This window comes from Arvicanthis niloticus, chromosome 10, assembly GCF_011762505.2.
Source record: "Arvicanthis niloticus isolate mArvNil1 chromosome 10, mArvNil1.pat.X, whole genome shotgun sequence".
NCBI lineage: Eukaryota > Metazoa > Chordata > Mammalia > Rodentia > Muridae > Arvicanthis > Arvicanthis niloticus.
In genome coordinates, this window is record NC_047667.1 from 16,574,926 (window position 1) to 16,591,757 (window position 16,832).

The 16,832-nt window shown below is 44.8% G+C and overlaps 1 protein-coding gene across 8 annotated transcripts in view; it reads left to right on the forward strand.

Annotated features, from left to right (window-relative positions):
- Positions 1-16,832, forward strand: part of Mgat5 (alpha-1,6-mannosylglycoprotein 6-beta-N-acetylglucosaminyltransferase) — a 284,487-nt gene that overhangs the window by 39,625 nt on the left and 228,030 nt on the right. For all 8 annotated transcript variants that reach the window (XM_076941068.1, XM_076941066.1, XM_076941067.1 and 5 more), the window contains exon 2: positions 8,613-8,662. The gene's annotated coding sequence lies outside the window, so the exon portion shown is untranslated. The remainder of the gene's footprint in view (positions 1-8,612; positions 8,663-16,832) is intronic.

A 16,832-nucleotide genomic window follows, 5' to 3' on the forward strand; every position in this document is an offset into this window, starting at 1 on the left:
CTGGTATCTACTGTCTATCCACCTAGGTTTTATTGGAGACAGGGCCTCTCACTGGCAGGGAGCTTGCCAGCCTGAGAGCAACCTGTCTGTTACCTTGCAATGCTGGGATTACAGCATGCACCACCACACCTGGCTTTTCACTGGGTCCGGGGTGTGTGTGTGGGTGTGTGTGTGTGTGTGTGTGTGGAGGGGGGGGGTTCCAACTCAGGTCCTCATACTTGTGTGGGTGCTTTACTGGCTGGAGCTAACTCTCCAGCCCTTCTTCCCCAGAATCGGTTAAAGATAGAAGACAGTTCGGTGTAGTCCTGCTGTATGTATCTCTGGGCTGGCTTGATCCTCTGGAACTTTCTGTGGTGAGCTGTCAGCCTAGATGGCAGCCAGTGGTCTTGCTTGAGCTTTTGGACTCTTGAAACTGAAATTGGGAAATGAGAGTTTTCTCAAGATAATACCATGCCAATCTTAGGCCTTCTAAAATAGGATCTGTGGTTCAGTCAGGCATTCCTAGGGAAACAATGTGGCAGGGGAGTGTCTTGTTGTTGAGACCTGGATTGATTCAGGTGAAGGTGAGGAGCCTGTGGTGCTTTCTGCCTTGTTCGGGAAGGACACACCTAGTACCTGCAGCCCCACCTGCCCTTGGAGGCCATGCCCTGGGCAAGTTACCTGCTCTGCTTTTTATACTTTTTTTCCAATGTAAGTCTGAGTCTTTATAATGAATGAATCCTGAGAACAAATTCACAACAATAAGGTAAATGTTTCTTTAAATAAAAACACACTGGGAGGCCCCTAGCAAGATAGTTAGCTTTCTGTGTTTCTTCTTCTGAATGTAGAGAATAGTAGTACCTCAAAAAAAATATTTATGTTGGGCAACTTGCACTAAGCTTCTAGGGTCTTGGAACATAGAAGGTTCTAGGTGTTTTATTAACACATTAGAAATAGCTTGTTTGTACAGTGAGATTGGATTCTCCCCACTCCATTCCCTTTCCTTCCTCTTCCCCTCCCCCTTCCCTTCCCCTCCCCCTTCCCTTCCCCTCCCCCTTCTTTTTCCTCTCCCCCTTCCTTCTGTTGTTTCTTTCCTTTTCTCTTCTTCTTTGACAAGGTCTCAGGTAGCGCAGACTGGACTCATGCTCCGTGTAGAGCCAAGGGTGCCTTGGATCTCTGATTCTCTTGCCTCTCCCTCCCAAGTGGAAGCTTCTCGTGCATCAAGCAAGCACTGAATTCTCCTTTTCTTCATCCCTGCTGATGCAGTCGGCATTGCTCCTTCCATGTAGTTAACTAGACATCGCAGCATGATCATCAGGGAGACTTCAGACAAGGGCAGGATGTGACTGGACTGAATACCGTGTCACGGGGCTCTTATGACATTAAGAACTGCATGCAGTACTGTCTGTTAATGAACGGACGGCTTCTGACACTGGGAAATTGTTGAGTAGTTCTGGCTTCAGAATTCCAGTGTTTTCATATCTCTGCTGGGAAGAGAAGTAGCTAGACCTTCCCGTTCAAACTCCCCAGGTTTCTGGGTATTGCTATTTTTCACAGCAATTTCCTTTATTATTTCCTTATCTGGGCCCTCTATCTCTATTTGCTCACACTTGAGGTTGATTTAGCATGTTACAAGAATCCAACCTTGTCTCCCAGACATCATTAATCTCTCCTTTCTTGTGCAGTGTGTGAAATTAATCAAAAAGCAAAAGGAAATTAATAACATGTTGGTATTCACAACTCATCCGAGATCTCACAGCAGGTATGCAAGTCCCTTCTCCGAATTAACAAACACCCCAATATATTAAAGGTATAGTGAAGGTATTTGGGACATGTCCCTGTGTTCCTTCTGCTTTGGTGCTTAGTCAGTACATTGTCATAAGGTCACTGAAAGACCCCCTAGAAGACATGAAATCAACTGGACTTTCTTCATTCCTGTACATGTCTTGTAGATAAATGAGAGGAGCCTCGCTATTGTTGCCACGTTGCTTCTTGTCAGTCGTGGGAGGTTTGCCCTGGGAGATGCAGTTTTGATCTCTATTTACAGTAAACCGTACTTGATGCCGTGCTCGCTGTTTCTCTCCTCTGACATGTGGGAATCTGCGTTTCAAAGAATACAGTATGGCGAGCGTGTCATCGAAAAGAATGGGGAGTTATAATTATAACTCCACACTCAGCTTTTACCGAGGGCGACAGAGGACACGCTTTTGCCACCAAAGTGTTCCTGCAGTTACACTAGGGATAACAGGCGGCAGTCACCTTCCATTAAGGGCGTGAGAGAAGGCTCCTACTATTTCAGTGATAGCATAAGGTGTTGAGTGAATCAGCAGCAGCCTCGTCGTGAGGAATTAAAAATAGAGAGGAATGGCTGACATCATCCTATAGCAAGTTGTTAAGGAGCAGAAAAAACACCAGAGTTGTGTAATCAAGAGACCTCTCTGAAGTGTCATGGCCCAGCTCTCTCGGTAATAGCTGTGGGTGGTGAATCTCAAATTTTGGCATACCCCCAGATCACTTATTGCCGGGGTCCACCATGATTCCTGACTTGTAGGTTTATGCAAACATAAACCTATATACTACCATAGGTCAACACTGGTTATCTTCCTAAGTGGTCTTCACCATATTGTTTTGAGGCAGGGTCTCTCACTGAACCTAGAGCTCACCAAGTGGGCTGGACTGGCTGCCCAGCAAGCCTCAGGATCAGCCTGGCCTTCGCCTCCTGGCGCTAGCTTGAGCTGCCATGCCAGGCTCTTACGTGGGTGCTGGGCATCCTATACTTGTGCTGTAATCTGTGCCCACTGCACAGTCTCAGCGCCCTGTGTCTGAGGTTTCAGCCTCAGTTTCTCAAGCGATGCCTCTGTCGCCATGTGTGGCCATTCAAGGACTACATTTTAGAACAGTTGAGCAGGCAGAAAGTTCGAGATGGTTCTGGAAACAGAATTTTATTTTATTATTATTTTTTTTAGTTTTAATATGAGAGGGGATTTCATATGGCCCAGTGTTGCAGCCCTCTCTGCTCCATGCTTGGGGGCCAACCCTCATGCTTTGGTCTGGGGGGTCAGGGTCGAGAGAGAGAAAGAGAGAGAGAGAGAGAGAGAGAGAGAGAGAGAGAGAGAGAGAGAGATAAAGGGGAAGAGACGTGAAGAATGGAGACAAGACAGAGGTTTTGATCAAGTCTCAAGTCTCTTTTATTGAAGGGAAATCTGGGGTATTTATAGGCTTTTGCCACGTGCCTTGCAGGTGTGGATATGACATAAACCTTACAGGTATCTATAGCATGGATAGCACGTGCACCTCATGCCTTGCAGGCGTGGGTACCACATGCGCCTTGCAGCTGGGGGCACTAAACAGCAAAACAAGATATGTGGGATATCAGAGTGTGATCAGCTGTTGTAGGCTGTTGAAAAACAAGTCTCACGTCAGGGTTTATGGCTTGAGATGGATGCAAAGCTGATAGGCGCTTTCTGCTACAAGTCGGCTCCCAACAGCCCAGGCTGGCCTTGCTATGTAGCTCAGGCTGGCTTCCTGATTCTCCTTGACTCTGCCTCACGAGTACTAGGATTACAAATGTCCGCCTCCACGCACGGTTTATCAAAACCAGAATTTTAAGATTAATTCCTAGGCCAGGTATGGTAGCACACACCTTTAATCTCAGCACTTGGGAGACAGAGCCAGGGATATCTCTGAGTCTGAGGTCAGCCTGGTCTAAATAAGGAGACCCTGTCTCAAAAAAAAAAATTAATTTCTTAGTGCCTTTTATAGTAAAATTTAAGGAAAATAAAAATTCAGTGTCTCATTTGAGGTGTGTGTTCAAGCTTTGTATGGAGGATCTGGTGTTTGATGGTGTAATAAACGTTAAAGGTGACTGTAAATATAGATAACCTGCAGGGCCTGGGGAAATATGCGTGTAACCTTGGTAGGCTGAGGCACTGTTCTGAGAACTACTTGTTTATGGTTTTATGAATTTATTATTCCACTAAAGCAGCAGCAGCCATGGCCATAATAATTGCCCATATCTGAAGAAGGCTCAAAGACTCCATGACGTTGGAAGCCACGTCCCAAGTTTCAGCTCAGGCAACTTTGACCTCTTAATCAGGAAGTGTGATGATCTATGTCCTAGATGTAAGAAGACAGAACTGCACAGTCACCATGCTGTTCTTACAGAGATTGTGGGAGTTGGAGCTGTTCTTGGGCCCAGATTTCAATTCTGCCATATTCTGAGACAGATTCTATGGAGACTTGTACAAAAACCTCATTGAAATGGGAAGATGTTATCGAATTTGAAGTTAAATAAAAACCTTAAGTTATCCTATATATTCTGATGGTGAAGACTACTCTAGCCTGGTTTGGTGGTACACACATGTAAGCCACTGCTAGGAGATGGAGACAGGCGAATCTTTGGAGCTTGCAGGGTAGCCAGCCAGCCAATCCTACTTGGTGTGTTTGGACAGCGAGAGAGAATAGATCCTCTCACAAACCTGAGGTTGACAGGATACTGAGGAATGAGAAAATCAAGTTTTTCTCAGGCTTCTGCAAGCATGTGCACATACATATACACACTGTACACACACACACATGTGCATGTGTGCATATAAAGATACATACACCTTTATACATATACATATACCTTTATACACAACCAAACACAAGACAATTCTTACCCTATGTGATTAGACAGAATTTCTCTTGTAATGACTTTAGCTTTTCCATTCAACATCGATTCAATGACCACTTGATTCTTGAAGAGGATGATCACGTGCCTTACAGCTCATTCATGTCTGTAACTTACTCTCCATGACCTTTATAGGCATGAAGGTACTTTAGCTAGAGCCACAGACTCCCTGTAACTACTAAATGAACATACATGGCAGCTTTGGTGGTTCTAGTTAGCCATCCCTGTCCTTGCTGTTGAGGTGGAAGTGGGGAGCCTGTGCTGTGTTATATCTGACTGGGATGTGAGGGACATCCCCTATAGGGAATAAATGCAAAAGCTGCCTGAGGGTAAACCCTGAGAGGACATTCACTTGGCAGTACAGACCCAAAACACATGAAGGGTTAGAGGAAGAGAGACCTAGGAGTCTAGAACCAACTTCCATCTTCCTGAGCCATCAGATCCTGAATGGGGATGGGTATATATAGTTAGTCCTGAGAATGAAATAGGTAGGCTGGGAGATGGTGCAGATGGCCCTGGGGACAGTGTGGATGGGCTTGGGGATGTGTATTCAGGCCTGAGATGGTATAGATAGATAGTCCTGGATATAGTGTAGAAAGGACCTGGGATATGAAAGTGGACAGGGCACAGTCCCCAGCATGTTGGGGTCTCAGGTGCTTTGTTTGGCTCATCATGGTGCACCTTTGAGCTACTCTGGGTGAAGGCTGGGAAGGGACAAGAAACCCTGGTGCAGACTCACCATAGAGTGTTGCTGTGGAGCACATCACTTCCTGGGTGGCAATGGCTCTATGCAAAGTGGAAAACAAAAGAGATACGTTTTGCTTAAACATGTGATTTCAGTCTTGTCTGTGATGTTCACTGCCTTCCTCTGAGGATGCAGCCTGCTCTTCTTTCATGATGAAATCCTGCTCCCATGACCTCTGTTAATGCTTTCATAGTTTAGCTGTAACTAAGAGGAAGATCTAGGTCCGTTAACTTAGCTCAGCACCTTTCATGCACAAAGCTCTTCTCACTGACCGCAAATTTTGCCAATGCCCAGAGCTAGTGTTCCTTTCATGATTTGGGAAGTAACTTGTTGGGATATTTAAGGTACTTTTTAACTATCTGGTTGTTGCTTTAGAAAAGTAGTCAAGGCTTGAAAGCTCTTGGGGGAGTGAAGGTTTAAAAAATGTTGTCTGGGGTGTAGATGGCTCAGTGGTTAACAGCACGTACAGCTCTTGTTGAGGACATGGGTTTGGATCCCAGCACTCATATGATTTGGGGGATCTGACGCCCTCTTCTGGCCTCCAGTGGTACCAGCATGCATGTAGTGCACATACACACACACATACATATAATCAAAAACCAATTAGAAGTGTCCATGTCACTCACAGTTCTTTGAATGTGACAGTTTACCATTGGTGTAGTTCATAGTTGACCTATAGGTCTTGCTCATGTGACATAATTTTGATGATGTGATAACATTATGATGAATTTTCTCTAGAAAATTTAATTACTTGAGGCTACTGGGGAAATGGCTCAGCCCATAAAGAGCTTGCTGCTTAAACATGGGAATCCATGTTTGGATCCCCAGCACCCATATAAAAAGCCAGGTGCAGGGGCATGCATCTGTCACCCTATCACTGGGGAGACAGAGACAGGAAGATCCATGGAGTTCACTGGCTGGCCAGCCTAGCCAAGTTGGTGAGCTCCTAGTTTCATGAGAAACCCTATTTCAAAAAAGTAAGGCAGAGGCTGGAGAGAAGGCTCAGTGGTTAAGATCATTTGCTGCTCTCACAGAGGACCCTGGTTTGATTTTTAGCACCTATATAGAGGCTTACAACCATCTGTAACTCCAGTTTCAGGGCCTCTTGTACCCTCTTTTGGCCTTATCTGGCACCAGGCATGCATGTGACATATATACATATAAAATATATATACACCACACACAAAAACACTCACATACATGAAATAAAAATAAGTAAATCTTTAAAAAGTAATGTGGAGAGAAATTGAGGAGACTTTACGCTGAGCCCCTCTCTGTATGCTCAGGGACATGTGTACATACTCACATAAATAGTACCTCACCTCCCCACACATCCCCAGCATCTCCATCTAACTAGAGTCATGAGAATTAGTAGCTTTGTTCTTTGGTGTAATTTTTTCTCAGAATTCCTTCCGTCACCTCACTCGGAGCTGTCTCAGATAGAGGCTCACCTGAAAAGGGTCCACACAGTCCTTGGTGTGGATTCAGCCCCACCCATCAGTAAGCATTTACTGAGTCCTGACTGCTTCCTAGAGATAGTGGATGTGAAACAATTGAGGTTTCACCCCACACCACTCTGATACTGTTTACATCTCGCTCACAGGGATTAAGATGTTGACACTGTAAATTGTCCTATGCCACAGCTTTTAGAAAGAGTAAATTGTCCCCTCTCCCCCCCTCGTGGATAAAAAAGTAGCCAACCTATTTTATAGCACACTTTTCCATGAAGTCTCTAAGCACAAGGATGAGTTGATTAGGTTTGGAAGACTTAACCAGTTGGTTTGAGCATGTGTGTGAGGAGTGAGCTCTGATCATTTCTCTTCCTTCCCTCCTAGAGAAGCTTTGGCTGTTTAATAATTCTTGGAGGAGACATCTCTCGGCTAGCAGAACCAGTTTTCTTTTTTGTTTTGGTTGGTTGGTGTGTGTGTGTGTGTGTGTGTGTGTGTGTGTGAGAGAGAGAGAGAGAGAGAGACAGAGACAGAGACAGAGAAACAGAGAGAAACAGAGACAGAGAGACAGACAGACAGAGGTACAGACAGACAGACACTTGGGGGGGAGTGTGTTTGAGTCATGTTTTCATTCTCCCACCTGATTTGGGTAGGTAGGTGGGGGGTATTCAGGTCTCATGTAGCCCAGGTTGGTGCTGAGTTTATAGGCTCACACCGCCAGTTCCATTGCCTGCAGTGCTGGGAATCTAATGTCAAGTGTAGAGCTTCTTGTATGCGCTTTGCTGAGCTACAGCCTCCAAAGCCTCCCTAACAATTTCAGCCAGACCAGAAGCACACAGTATTACTAGACATGTTTCTAAGATGGAATTCTTTCTTTCGTTTAAAAATTATATATGTGTGTATGCCTATGTGTGGGTTTGTGCAGGTGACTGCAGTTCCTGAGGAGACCACAGGAGGGTGTCAGGTCACCCTGAGCTGGAGTTAGGGGTGGGTGTGAGCTGCCAAATGTGGGTGGTCCACTGGAAGAGCAGCCTTAATCACTGAGCCATCTCTCTAGCCTCTAAAAAGGACATTTTTAATGCTTCAAGGTGAAGCAGTTACAAGTAATGTGTTGTAGGGGCATAATTTGAAGGGACAGGCTTGGGATTGGGTTGACTTTCTGTCCTCTAGCCAACTCCTCTCACTTTGTAACAGAGCCATTGTGAACTTGTTTCATTGTGTTTTTAGAACCATGTGTGTTAATGGGTTAGTGTGGACTGGTTGGAGTTGGTCAAAGGCTTTAGTGCCTGCTGAGACAAGGTCTTAGTTAAGGTTAAGACTTCCTTTCTTAACTAAGAGTAGCTTTGTTTCTGGCCAACTCAGGCAACGGCTGCTTTTTTTTTTTTTTTTCTTTTTGAACCGGAGTCTTTTATTGGCCTGGAACTTTACCTATAAGGCTGGGTTGGCCATCTAGCAAGCCCTGGGGATATGCCTGTCTCCATCTTTGCCATAGCTGGGATTAGAAGTGCCCACCACCACTCCTGGCTTTGCCCATGGGTTCTAGATGAAGGGTGTGTCCTCATACTTTTGAGGAACATTTTTTGCCTGCTGAGCTGTGGCCTAACCTGTGTGTTTTAGTGCCTTTGAGGAAGAAAACTTCTCCCTCTTAGGCTTCTGAGTTCCAAAACTCAGAAACAGAGGTTGGACAAGCTCTTTGACAGCCTCTCTACATGATGCCTCCTGACCTTCAACAGGGAACTTAAAGCTGTCTTTGTCTTTTTTCTTTCAGGAGTGACTCCTACCCGGAAGTGGACTTTGGAGGAGGGTCTGTTAGACCATGTAAGTACTGTGTCAGCACATATGCATCCTGCCTGAACAAAGAGGTCACAGTAGAGAGAGGACCAAGAATTTGAGTCAGATCTTATCTTAGAAATATCGGTATTTACAGACACTGCATTGGGATGTAGCCAAGTTAGTGGAGTGCTTACCTGGCATTCACAGAGCCTCGGGTTTCATCCCTTGCATTGTATAAAACCATATGTAGAGTTATAGTGTGCCTGTAAGTCCAGCACTCAGAAGGGGGAGGTAGGCAGATCAGAAGTTCAGTCATTTTTGGCCATAAATAGGTTTTGAGGCTAGTCTAAGCTACATGAAATCCTGTCTCAAAAAGAAGTACACACACATGTACATACATCAAACACAAACACACATACACAGAATGGGCGAATAGTCTCCGTGTAAAGTGGTTGGTATCAACTCTGGATCCCCAGATGAAGTTCTCAGCACAAAGGGTATTTATTTCCCTCAGAAGGACAGAGGGCAGGGAATAAGAGACACAGACAGGAGATGGGGACAGAGGAGAAGGGGAACAAGAGGAAAGGGGCAGGGATATTTGTTCTTGAGTGGGACAAAGGGCTGCCTCTGGATAAAGAGGAAACAGATGTGGCCCACAGGAAAATGGAGGCGTACAAAGGTAAAAAAGGGGTAGGCCCCATGTTAGGGTGAGGTGTTTAATTTTAATTGGGCATGTTAATTAGTTGAACCAAAGGGGGCTTTCGATTGCTGGACTACAATACTTTGATAGCTGGACCTTGGTAGTCAGCCTCAGGAGGAGGAAGTGGCCAAATAAGGGAATAGGCCTCGGTGGCTAGCTGTAGGTATGTGATCTAATGGCTTTTTAATGACATTTAATTAAAAACAAGGCAGAGGGAATTGGGGAAGAAGGGCAGGACATGCCAGAGCTGTGTTTGCCATGATGGGGCTGGCTAGAGTCCCTTCACTCTGATCTCTGGGTATGTGAGGAATCCTTGCTGAAGGAGTTCATTTCCTTGCCCCTCCCCCATATTGTGTCTATTTTGTAGAGAAAACAGATTGCTGAGTATGTCTTTCAAGTGTCTGGATCCCCTGTGGTGCCTCATACGCCCCCCCTGAGCTGAGCGTTACCTTGGTAAACTTGGAGTAAGCATGTAGGCCTCAAAGGCTGAGATTTTGAGTGTCAGGGTCAACACAATGCAACATTAAACGTTTCTAATTCTTATTTCTTTTATGTATGTGGGTCTTAGAACACACTCAGACTCTAACCACATCATAGTACCAAAACCACCCAGGCTTTGCCCTCAGAATGACTTACTGTGAATAACAGCATTAAAGTTAGCACTGAAAAGTCATGTGACCATGTGACTTTTATCTGTGGTTTCTCTCTAGCTGTCACCTTGAGAGTTTGTCCCTCTGGGAGAATTCAGGGGAATAGGAAACAGTCTCCTTTGGAAACTCAAAGGCGTTTTGAATCTCTAAGGACATGGAATTTTTAATTTTCTTTTTTGTCTGTGAAATACAGCAAGCTTGCTGAATGCCCACAACCTGCTTTTAATGAGAATGAGAGTCATTGCAGGAACTGGGCAACTGAGCAAGCTCTCTGCAGGGTTCGTTCTCCAGGAAGCTGGTTTATTGGTATCTGGTAGGCAGTGTTCTCCAGGGGTTGCCAAGGATGGCAGCTCTCAGCAGCAGGCTGGCCTTGGGGAAGGCATATTGTCTCTGCCCTCCACTACAAGTTCAAAGTGATTCTCAGTTACTTTGTGAGTTTGAAGACAGCCTGAGCTACATGAAACCTTGTCTGTTTTGTATTCTGTATACTGTGGTTTTTTTCTGGCAGTCTCCATACATCCCTCTTGATCTCTTTTCTACCACTGTGTGGGTTTGACAGCCTTCGTGAAACAGGCGGTGTGTTGGCGTCATGTAGGACTCCTGGCATGTGTCTTTCTACCACCTAAAGTTGTCATACACACCCTTCCTCCAACTTTGGCATGCCATAGTTAGTCACCTTTTAAGGGCCCTCCTGGCTCTACCAAACAAGACTACTGAAAGAGCAGCTGTCTGTCAGCCTCCCCCAGAGCCGCTGGTTTGGGCTGTTGTCAGCTCGGTGTTGGAGGAGATCCATAAGCAGCAGACTCGGCCGTCACTGACATTTACAACTTGAAATCCACACCATGGATGCCTTTACATTTCTTATCATCCTTTAAATAGCCTTCGGTAGATGTGGCACATGGCCTTTCCACACATGGATAGCCCCGACTAGGAATATAGTTGGCCTCCCTTGAATTGGCAGACTGACTCAACCCTCTTCCTCCACCATGTTACCAAGTCCTGTCTCTGCTGACATAGGGTGACAGCAATTTGTCAATGTCAGATATGCCTGTGATGCACCTGCTAATGAGGAGAAGACTTATTTGGACAGTTTTAGAGGCATTCACTCATGGTTGGTCGGCCCTGATGGTTTGGCCTATGGGGAGACAGTGTACCATGGCAGCAGGTTATGAGAAAAGCCTACTCACCTCATGGTCAGGATGCCGAAAGGGAGAGGGGGAAAAATCGTTTTTTGTTGTTGTTGTTTTTTTTAAAGATTTATTTATTTTATGTATATGAGTACACTGTAGCTGTTTTCAGACAGACCAGAAGAGGGTATCGGAACCCATTACAGATGGTTGTGAGCCACCATGTGGTTGCTAGGAATTGAACTCAGGACCTCTAGAAGAGCAGTCAGTGCTCTTAACCACTGAGCCATCTCTCCAGCCCGAGAAATTGTTGTATACCTAAGATGACATACCTTGAATCTTCTTTGAGGGCAAATCCTGAGTTATGTGAAGATCTCCATCTAGACCCCATCTTGTGTGTGTGTGTGTGTGTGTGTGTGTGTGTGTGTGTGTGTGTTGCGAAACTGATTGTGGGGGCCAGGGACAATTTGGGTGTTATTCCTCAGACAGCATCCATCTCATGCTTTGAAATGGGCTGTTCTAGTTTTCTTTAACTGTTAGCTTGACACAGCCTAGAGTCAGATGAGTGAAACTCCTCAATTGACAAACTGCCTAGATCAAATGTCATGACTGCTATTTGATATAGGACGCCTCATTCCACTGAAGGAAACACCCCCAATCAAGTGGTCCTGGGCTGTATTTGAAAACTAGCTATCAAACCAGGCCTAGTGGAGACATTTTTATTCTCTAAGAAACAATGGGAATTTGGAAAGAAAATGCAAAGTTGAAGACCAGTGAAGGCCAGTGTCATGCTGGCTATCAATAGCCTTGAGTGGCTTTGATGAACTGGCCCAGTGTCATAAATCATATTTGGATTAAAAAAAAGATATAGGAACTTTTGAATTGAGTGAGACTCTGGATCTTTAAAAGTAGATAGCACTAAGTGGAGGGGCCCTGGCTGTCCTGGGAGGGACCCCACATTGAGAGGCAGTAGAGGTAACTGGACTTGATAGAAAAGAGATGGCAGTAATATCCTTATAACGATGCCCGTTCTTGCCCCATAGAAATGAACAGAACACAGATCAAAGCCTTTCTTTGCTCTTAGTTCAGAGAGACCTGGGAGTCAGAATGAGATTGGAGGTGTGCGTGTGTAACGGTTTTAGGGCAGTTCTGAATGAAGCCAGTGATCATGTGCCCTTCTGAAGGAGACAGTGTGTTTTAGTCTAAGTGCTCAGTCATTGCTGCTATGAGTAGCTGTCTTTCTAGGTACCCTTAGGTAACACAGAGTCCTGGCTTTAGGGGTTCATCTGATGATGCTCTGACTTTGGGATGGTGTGAAAGCTGTTTGCATTCAGTGGATGCCATAGCCATGTTTCAGACTTTGAATTGAGATATTCTCCTAGACTAGTGAGTATGTGATAGAATGTGATTTGGGGATGTTATTCAGATGCAACAAACCACATCTCCCTGCCATGTAATCATAATGGGACCAGATGACACTCACTGGCCTGTCCTCCCTTCAGCCTATGGTCACATGTAACCCAGGATAGGTATTCGTAAAGCCTGATGTATTTGCAGATAACAACATATTACAGTGTCAAAAGATTGGACATCCAGGTTGGGAAGATGACTTAGTTACAACGTACCTGCTTTGCAAGCATGAGGGTCTAAGTTCCAGCCCCAGAAACTACATGGGGTGCAGGAGAAGCAGCTGGTGTGGGGCTGGAGAGATGGCTCTGTGCTTACGAGCTTAGGAATGCTTACTGTTCTTGTAGAGGACCCGAGCTTGGTTCCCCTACTCAGATCTAGCAGCTCACAACCATCCATAACCCCAGGTCCAGGGGACCTGACATCCTCTTTTGGCCTCTGTCAGCAACTGCATTTATGGGTACATAACGCTCAGAAAGACACATTAATATACATATTAAACATGAAAAGATACTCAAAGGCATATTAAAAATCAAATATAGATATTAAAATAAAAATAAATCTTTTAAAAAGAGTCAGGTGCTAAGGAAGCTGAGACAGGCTGATCCCTGGGGCTCACTGATATAGATACACAGTCCAGCTTACATTGCAAATCCCAGGCTAAGGAGACAGCCCTGCCTTATGTTTAAATACAGACTTGCAAAAGAAGCAGAATCTGCGAGTTTAAAGGCAAAGGTGTAGAACTGGAGGCTTTCCCCTTCTGTGTTTCCTTGTGACCAGTCGAGGCCTCATTTTTAAATTACATTTTAAGTGTTTTATGTGTGTGGGCACCTGCCTACTAAGGTATGTGCATGGAAGTCAAAGGTATTCTTGCAGGAGTTAGGGCTCTCCTTCCTCCATGTGTGATCGAACTCCCGTGGTCAGGCTTGAGACTTGCTGAGCCATCTTGCCAGCCCTGAAGGATTTTAATGTGTCATTAAAATATGTCATGAGTGAAATGCTTAGCAAATGGTATTGTAGTTCCTAGAAGATAATTTACTTAATTTTTAAAATTACTTAGATAATAGCCTTCTTGAACGGCTTTTAAGAACAAAAGATGATTTATGAGTGAGCTTCTTCTTATTTTGTGAGATAGGGTCTCACTTCATAGGCCAGGCTGGCCTTGAATCTCTCTAGGTAGGTAGGTGGAGATGGTTTCCGGTGGTTCAGATGATACAATGCAGAGTTTTGTACACACTGGGTGAGCACTCTACCAACAGAGTCACAGCCCTAGGTTCAAGCATATAATTTTTATTTGAAAAATTACCACCTTGACTGTCTGAGGCCTTAATTGCTACACTTAACACAGCAAAAACACAGAACTATGATACTGGTGTAATAAACGCAAAGGAGTGCAGGAAGCTTTGGGGTTTAAATAAGAAGAAGAATTGATGTGTGGAGACAAGTCAGCTATGGAGAGGTTCCCCATGCAGTGAGTGAGGTGTCAGTGCAGAGAGAAGGGCTGGCCCAGGACCTGCGCGCTCACTGCAGTGAAATTTGTCACTTCCTTTTACATCCTGTTGTTAATTTATATTTTTGTTGGAAAAGATTTTCAGAGAAACAGTTGGCCTCCCCCGGTGCCGTGTTCCCAGAATTTATTTTCCTGAGCGGTTAGTTCGAGCAGGGTAATTTTATCATCACGACATAGACATTCTTCCTCAGGGACACAACAGTGTGTGGTCACATTGGGAATGGTGAGCAGATGTAGGGTGGAGCTGGAATTCGGGGAGATCGGGGCCTGTGGGTGCACGGCCAGAATTCACAGCCTGTCCACCACCATAGGAGACAGAAAACCTTTTGAATTTTGTCACCTTTACAGTATTACCTTGGGTAGGTCCTTTTGCTTCTCTATACCTTTTGTAAGACCTGGGTGGTATTCCTCCATTGGAATTGTGACAATTTTATTTATAGAGTGTTCTGTACCTATCTGTGAGAAAAGATATTGATATTTCTGCTATCAAGTTAAAAATATCATGAAAAAAAAAAAAAAGCGACTGAGGAAGTGTTTATCTTGGCTCGCAGTTTGAAGGTCCAGTCCATCCAGGTACAGCAGCAGGAATTTGAGGCAGATGGTGACATTTTATCCATACCCAGGAAACAAAATGCTGGTACTCAATGCACTTTATTCTGTTTATTCAGTTCAGGCTCTTAGCCTAGGGAATGCTGTTGCCCATAACCTAACCAGTACCGTCCCCCACAGTCACACCCAAAGGCTATCTTTAATGAAGACACATCTTTCTTTTAATCCTAAATCTCATCACATTGACAATTGAATTTAAGTACCACAGACATTTCCCAACATTTTAGCTCTTGTTACTAAGAGGGAAAAGATTTCTGGTCAGACCAATGGACTACAAATCCCGAGTTCCCAAGAGCATGCATAATATATATACGTTTAAGTGCATGTGGGCTTGTGCACACTATGGCGTGGTTGTGAAGGTCAGCGGATAATCCTGGGAGCCAGTCTTTACCTTTGAACCAACTATCCTTGAGACAGAGTCTCTTGTTCTCCAATGCATATGCCAGGCTAGCTAGGCCCCATTTCTGGAGGACTCCCCTCACTTTGCCTGCCATCTTAGGGCACATGAAAGCAGTAAGAGTGTTGCTGTGTCCAACTTCAAGTGGGTTCTAGGGACTTGAGTGATTTTAAAGTAAAACATTTGACCCACTGAAGCATGTCCCCAGCTTGATTGCTATTAATTTAATTATAAAGAATGTTAAGTCAAAAAAGAGACACATAGGATAACATCTTGGAGGGTCACAAACTCAGTTCCTCTGCTCTGTTCTTGTGGAATTAGGGAGTGTCACCTTCCTGTCTTATCTTCATGGTCTCCTACCAGATGCACCATCGAACACAGTGTCCTAAATCTTTCCTGGGGCATCGTTAAAGTGTCCTGTTGCAACTTACAGCTTCCTCTCCCCACCGTTGCCTGGCTTATGGTCATGTTCTCATGGTCATGTGGCTGCTCTTTCTGGTGACCAGCCCCTTTAGTCATGTCACCCTTTAGTACACTTAGATCTGCGATTCAAGAAGCTCATGAGTCACAAAGACTTTTTTTAGTCAAGAAGTTCCAAGGGCTGGAGTCTCTCTCACCCCAGGAAGCAGAGACAAAGTCCAGGTATATGCTTTACTGTATAGGAGGCATATTCAGTGCAGGGTACGAAGGTGGCTGGGCATGGAGCTTCCTACCTCTCTCTGCTCTTGGTGCTGTTGTTGTTCTAACTCAGGGTCCACTAGTGTATTTATTTATTTGATTGGCTTAAGTCATTCTAGCTTTCCTTTAGAATAATGATTTTCAATATTCCTAAGGCTGTGACCCTTACTATAGTTTTTTATGTTGTGGTGACACCGACCATAAAATTATTTTTGTGGCTACTTCATAACTGTAATTTTGATACTATTATGAATAAAATATGAATATGTGATATGCATATGGTCTTAAGGGGATCCCTGGGAAAGAGTTGTTCAGTCACGTTGAGAACCACTGCTTTGGAGTAACTTGGTTTAGTTGTATAGTAAGTAAGCCAGACACAGGAATCTTATAGTGACCTAGTAGAAGATGAGCTACAGAGAGCCCCTGAGCTTGCTTATTTCACAGATGTGGCTTAGTAACTTTCTTGGATGCTCTTTGTGCATACAGGAAGCTGCTGGATGCCCATCTCTCTGGCTGCTAGAAGGTCCTCTTCCTAGGAAGGTCAGAGAAACATGGGTGTGGCTTTCAGATGAGTGGACATACCCATGGAGCTTACATCAGCCAGGAGTACTCTCATTTGCATGACCCTGTTTTGTATTTTGCATGGCCTGCCCTGATTTGCATGGCAGAAATGGTATAACTGGAAATGAAGGGGCACAGTGGCTCATGCTAACCTCCCAGAACTCTGCTTGGCTAAGGTGGAATGCCCTCCTTCCCATGGCATGAATTGCATGCCATGAGACTGCATGCAGAGAAACTCTAGTAAAGGTACTTCCCCCAAACAGAGCCCCACCATGTCCATTGCCCTGCACTGCAGGCTTATTCTGATCACTGGCCAGGCTCCTGCCCTCTCAGCTGCCCACTCAATAAATAATTCTTCCTCTTCTGTTCTAGAAGGTGAATTCTTTCACCACCTGCTGATTCTCTCCCCCACTATCGAAGTGCTGGCTACCAAGCATGCTACGGTTTTTGCACCTTGTTTTCCTGTCCCTATAAGATCTGAGGTCAGAGGACTCTGCAGCTTGGAAGGTCTATCCTACAAAGCTCACATCAGCAGCAGTACTTATGGCTTGTTCATTCTGGTGTGATTTGGCTTCT